This window comes from Bombus vosnesenskii, unplaced genomic scaffold (genome assembly GCF_011952255.1).
Source record: "Bombus vosnesenskii isolate JDL3184/JDL3185 unplaced genomic scaffold, Bvos_JDL3184-5_v1.1 scf7180000015769, whole genome shotgun sequence".
Lineage (NCBI taxonomy): Eukaryota > Metazoa > Arthropoda > Insecta > Hymenoptera > Apidae > Bombus > Bombus vosnesenskii.
The window spans coordinates 907-7,613 of record NW_022884144.1 but is presented as its reverse complement, the minus strand read 5'-3'; the positions used below and the strand labels follow the sequence as shown (position 1 = coordinate 7,613).

The following is a 6,707-nucleotide window of genomic DNA, read 5'->3' as shown; positions in this document are numbered from 1 at the left end:
CGGAGAAACGATGCAGAATATTCATAACGTGCACGTGATTCATCTGCATGTTTCAGTTTTGTTGTATATTTCACAATCGAACATTTTCTTTTCTCTTCTATCGTACTCTTGTATCTTGTGACGTGACTGTTTCTCGTGGGAGATAAGAGCAAGACGAAATGCGGTTTTTAGCATTTCGCAAACAAAAAAGGACGAAACTGTTCGCTTTTCTTCTGTTTTCTTGTTTTTAAATAGAGATGAAAGATAAAAAGACATATCTACAGAATTTATTCTATTTCCATTACACTATTTTCATCTAAATCAATTGGCTTGCTGAATAAATTCTTCTTGTTTACAGGCATAGCTAATAGAGATTTGGATAGTCTAATATGGCTTATTTTCATTCTTTTTCTTAGCTCTAATACTTTCTTTAAATCTTTCTCGCCAAACCTTATAAATTTAAAATTATTCGCACACTGTAATTCATTATTCCAATTCAATAACATTTCACACTGAGTTGCATTTAAAATATCAGAAATTTCTGAAAAATAAAGGAGGGTTTGTACATCAGGATATATTGAAAATAAATTTGGCTGTAATTCTTTACCTATTCCACGTGTATGATATTCTCCTAGTTCTTTCTACTCTAATTATATGTTCCCTCCTAGCATGCTGTCTACTCCTGTTGCTACCTATAGACCTTTTAATAGTAATTTCTTCCATTTCTTCATCATTTCTTGCTACATACCTTTGGATCAAATATAGAACTATAACTAATCACATCTTTAATGTACAATCTCTGTATCATCATGTGTATACATTTTTGTTTTACCTCCGTTTCTAACAAACTTGCAGTTATCTCTGGAGTATAGGGTCACACGCCTGGAATCATATTGTTTCTGATCCACGATATTTTCTCTCCTATTGAATTCTGTTTTATCAAGCAGGACATTTCTGCCTTCTGTCTATTTGATATTCTGAAACAAAACACATTGTCCATTTCCTTCTTTATTACACAAAAGTATTATATAATCATATAAAATAAATGAAATGTACATAACAAAATCACATAATTTAATAGTAATTGTATTTACTTTTTGGCTTTTTTCGTAATAGCGATAGACTTTCTGCTATTTGGGTGTATCATTTTCTTTGGCTTCAGGAATTCTTTTCTCATTGCAGTGGCCTATAAAAGACAACAAAATAAATTAGTTAAAATATTACCATGGCTATGAATTATTTCGATTATCCTAATCATCAAAACTCCAACTCAAGCTATCCGTGTACTCAATGTATAATCATGCACAGGCGAATCGTCGACAGTATCACACGCTTAGAAGCACTAATAGAGTAGACAAAACATCCTACATGCCACAGCTATCGAAACAATAACCAGATAGCAACGGATAGGCGCCTCTGATATACACCCGACGATAACTTCAGAGGGACTAAAACCTCAGTACAAGAAGTCTCCCAAATCAGCGTTCTATACCTCTTTGTTATAACACCCTGAACCGTCACTCTGTTGGATTCATACAATAAATTTTACCACTATATCTAAAGTTTAATTCTTTAACTTATTTGTGAAACGTTCGAACTGCGACTCGAGGAGATCACCGGTGATTTGTCAATTTCGTGATTTGTTGTGTCTCGTATATGATAACAGCAACGACGGCGACGCCTATCGATAGTAAAAGTAATATCGAAGTATACCTTCCTACCATGACATTTCCGGGCTAACAAACTTCAAAATTGGTTTCTTTTGTTTCAAGATATTTTTAGCTATTTTTTTTTAATCTTATAATGATAACCTATTTTAAAATGTGCAATATTTGATAAATGTACATTAGTAAAATTTCATACGAAGAAAGTTTTTGGGAATCCGTATTATATTCAGCGAGCAGAAAACGAAGACTTGACGGAAGTTGACAACAATGGAGATAAAAGTCTTTATCGTAATATTGTTTTTATTGATTTTAACGTCAGATGGAACGGGTTTCGACAGAAAACGATCCACCAAATTTCAAAGAGGTAACGAGCAAACTTCAAGTAAAAACGAGCAGAAGTCAACACCCGATTATTATTATTACTGCGACTCAACAGAGTTTGGAGTAGTATTATACAAAAGATTCCGTATTTGCGTTCTTGTTCGCCGTGCGACATGATAGAAATTGATTTCTCTTCCGCTTGTATCAGATGCGGGATTTTGGTTGATCCTTTTTCACCGGTCTCGATTATCCTATTTCTCTTTATTCGCCTATTTTTTAAACACAAATATAGATTTTTTACGATTATTTATATTGTTCATGACATCATTTGACGAATTCTTCGAGAACTTCGCAAGGGAACCAAGACATAAATGATATTTAAAATGTTTATAGCAGTTCTGAAGTAAAGAGAAGCGATATTAGTTTGAAATGATGGATCATTTCAATGACTTTATTATTTATTGCCTTAATAGCTATCTACATATTATTTTAGTTGCGTTTTTCTTTTGGATCGGAAATGACTATCCTGTGTTTCGTCAATAATTTGTCTTGCTTCTCTTGGTGCATTTCTAAATGTAGTATTGACATAAATGAATTTTTTACTGCAAGAGTTAACATCACTTTTTTTCGACTTCTCTTTTAGGTTACAAGAGTACAAAGCTATATATAGGCCAAAACATGTATGTATCTTTCGATAAAAGATAAATTTTTATTCAAAACCTACGAGACTGCACGCAGATATTTCAAATTGCAGCGAATATTATCACGAATACTTCGCGTTAAACGTGTTATATCTTTTAACATTTTCAGAGACGCGTAAACATCTGCAAGCTATTTATCACTTTATTCGATTGCATATTGTAGCGGCATATGAGTCATAGGACGATGCGAATCGAGAGTAACTCATGTTGTTGTTTTGCCTCGGGGCATTGATACCGTCTCGAGGTACGAAACTTGATAATAAACGAACTCCGGACAGAACAATATCGCCGCTACGCGCAACCGTCAACCGAAGTCGAATTTAAATTCGTTAGAGGGAGATCGTTAGAAGAGTACTGCCGATAGTTTTAAATACATTTGACTACACCAAATATCAACTCGTCTCATCACTATATACACCAACGCGTTTAATCAACCTCCACATAATCGAGAAATGATTTCAAATTTGACCCACGTTTCTATCGACTTCGCTTTCTTCTTTATTTTGGAAGAAATGCACATTCACTATTTATCAGCTAAGCGAACTCGAAACGAATGAAAATTCCCAACCACCACGTAGACCAAAGCCTATCAGCCTTTTCCGAACCTGTAGGTTACAACGAGATTCTTAATTAATTAATTCGTTTCTTACAGGCTACAGAGTCTGAGAATAAAGAATTTTTTGACCGTTTTGTTACGACCTATGTTAAAACCACATCATAGGAATAAGATAATAATACAGATCGTAATCATTATATATCGGTACATACTATCAATTTGATTGTGCAATTAAATAACATAATATCAAAAGTAATCAAATGTTGGGATACTTTTGCGCGATAGTGTATATGTGTAAAATAATATGATTCTATAAATTCATTCACAATAAATCAAAAACAATGTTGTGTTGCTTATTCTAGTAAACAATCCAACCATTTAACTGTAAGATATTTGGAAAGTTCATGTAACAAGCATACAATATGCCACCCGGAAGGTACCAACTACGTTCCTCTATGAAATTAGTACAAATGTTTCAAGACTTATATATTATTAACATTTCACGCAACGTTTTTATAAGGTACGTTAATCCGTAGAAATGACCCGTCGCAGTAAATTTATACATAGATCAGAGTTAGAAAATACAAAAGAACGATATTTTCTCTGAGTATACGAAGTTAAAATGGTGTTGGACGCAAATTAATTGGTTGGAAAGAGGCGCCTTGAAGCGTACTAAAAGAGGTAGCTTACCTCGTTGAAATACCATGGAACGAAACCCTGTTGGGCAATGGGCATTCTGCTGTAGCCTGGAATTCCTTTTGCTCCCGTATTCTTCTTCTGTTTTCCGTGGTTTTTGTTACAACACTCGCGACGTTTTCATTCAAACGAACACACAACGCATAAACGGAGAAAAACAAACGTTGAAGGTTGCGTCGCGTCACGCGAATCACTGACGCTACACTTATACGTTGGAAACAGGAACGAAACCGACGCAGGTGCAACACGGGGCCCGTGAAATGTAAACTATCGAACTACGTATAATAGCACACGAAAGTATTTCTATTGTTTGTATATATATATATGTGTGTGTGTGTATATTTGTGTGTGTGTGTGTGTTTGTGTGTGTGTGTGCGCGCGCGCGTGTGTGTATTCATATATATATTATAAATTGGTTATATATATATATATATATATATATATATATGTATAAGATTTATAAAATGAATGCTCGGTAAAATGTCTGTGATAAATAATACCAATTAAAATGGAAAAATTTTTAATTGCATTGCTTCGACTATACATATACATATACTTAATGTGACTTACTTTGTATGAGAAAAATTCTGTTTGTCAATTCGATATCGAGAGCTGATAATGCTAACATACGATGAAACGATAACAGAAGAATCCGAATATTCAGAACTTTTCACGATATATGTTAAATAATATTATGAAATAAATTAAATAATTACCCCGCATTGCTTCCAGCGTACGTGTTCACGATTCTCGGCGAAACCGAATATGGCAGCAGGAAATCAACCAATCACAACTTCGGAAGAAAGTAAAGCGCGGGAAGAAATCGCGGCATCCAGCTTCCTGCGAATCTATTCTCGATCTCGATGTAAGCAGTAATCTTTCGATAATCGTTTTGCAAAATGGCGTGTCTTAAACGAAGTGTATAGTAAAATTCGTATTTGAGAGACGCATAAATAAACGATATCAGGCTATTTCCCGCGAGAAATTCACGTTCGGTTGCAACATAACATGTCACGTATGTATTTTCGTCGAAAACTGATTTCGAGGGACGTGTATATGTACGTATCAAGTTACTTGGCGAAAGTTCAACGACAGACTGTGACTTTAAAACAGTATGTATGCCTATGTTTGTTGTCCGAGAATTGGAAGAATCTGTCATGTTTTGTTTACGTCGGCTGTAATGGAGTGGTGTTTTTGTCTTGTGGTAACTGAATGTCTCAAACAACAAACTCGAGATTTCAATCGATCTTCGAAAAGAAGTCATACCCATTGGCCTTGGGTGAGTTGTGATTTCATTAACTTTTTAATTCATAATTGATAACATAAGGTTATTGTAAGACCGATGAAAATATGGATAGCAACCAATTGCAATTGAATATCTGGCCTGTCTTGCACTATTGAAATTTTGCAAGTCACTAAAGTTACCAGCATTAATATGTTCCCTTGCACAAGTTTGACGATAAAACAAATGAAATTTTACTAATTGCAAGTTATTTGATTATTCTATTTAACGAAAAATTATAAAATCATAAAATAGAATTCTATATAACCTGTAAATCGTAACTTGTCAATCTACTAGTACATATATTATAAATTGGTAAACTTTTGTGTGTGGGGGAGGGGGTGCTAGATGTAACACTGATACGACATTTTGAAAAAATATTTAATTATAATCATGAAAGGCGTTATTGAAATATTGAGTTTTTATTAATGTTCCTTGCAACTTCGAGTTTGCGTACTATATTTAAAATGTACATAAGATATAAAGTATATTGACAAGTAACAGTCACAAAATTGTTTCAAATGAGGATAATCATCCTAATATCAACTTATCAATTGTGATCTGATAAACAAGAATTCAAAATACAGTTAAACTGTGTTCTACATACAATAATCTTTTTCGGAGGAGATTTAAATATATGAACATATTGTGATATTTTGTCCATAATAACATGAATAATATAAAGTTTCGTATTACATATACTCTATTTTTTAATATATTCTGCATATCTCATTTTATGACAACAGACAAGCAAACTATATTCCCATTATAAGCTTCGCTCTAATTTCGCATCGTTTCACCTGAATATATCGTGAAATTTCATCCCGTCAAAATTTTGCGTCAATCTTTTTTATCTTAAAGGATTAAAGACAGTTGCAAAACGCCACGGTGTTTCGGGGTTTGTTTAAATTTCCGCCAAATGAAAAATGGTAGTTACTAACGGCACGTCTGGTTACAATTTTCGTTTACAATTCTTTTGGCGAGTAAATATGACGTACTGGGTCGATACTAAGTAGTCGGTTGTCCCTGAAATTTGAACTGTTGAGAACGAGGTAATAACAGGGCGACTGGTTTGTTGCTGTGTAACGTATACACGTTTCTGAATAGTTTTCTACTTTAAATGAAATTAACTGCTACCCGACGGAGTTTCGACGTAGCGATAAACACGCCACTGAAAAAAGCGACGAATGGGAATGGAAAATACGTAAAGATTTTTTTGACAAAATAAAGAATCATTTTGTCAGATTTCAAGAAGAGTTTGGGTAAATTCAATTTATGCTCTTTGCTACTTGACTTATGTTTATAACACTAAAAGTTATCTTTACAAGCAGCGAAGTGATTTAGTTTCATCCGTAGTTCGGTTGCTTCCAATTTTTTCATTTTCACATTGTGTAAATTTCGACCAATTGCGGGGAGACGTAATCGCGAGGAGAGACGTCAACGGGGGTCGTAAATCCCCGTTACGATTATAACAATCGACACCACGAATTGATCGATCCCCTGAT

At 34.1% G+C, this 6,707-nt stretch overlaps 1 pseudogene; it reads right to left on the bottom strand.

Annotated features, from left to right (window-relative positions):
* Nucleotides 1–251: 251 nt before the first annotated feature.
* LOC117241368 lies at nt 252–4,129 on the bottom strand (annotated as a pseudogene).
* Nucleotides 4,130–6,707: the final 2,578 nt, after the last annotated feature.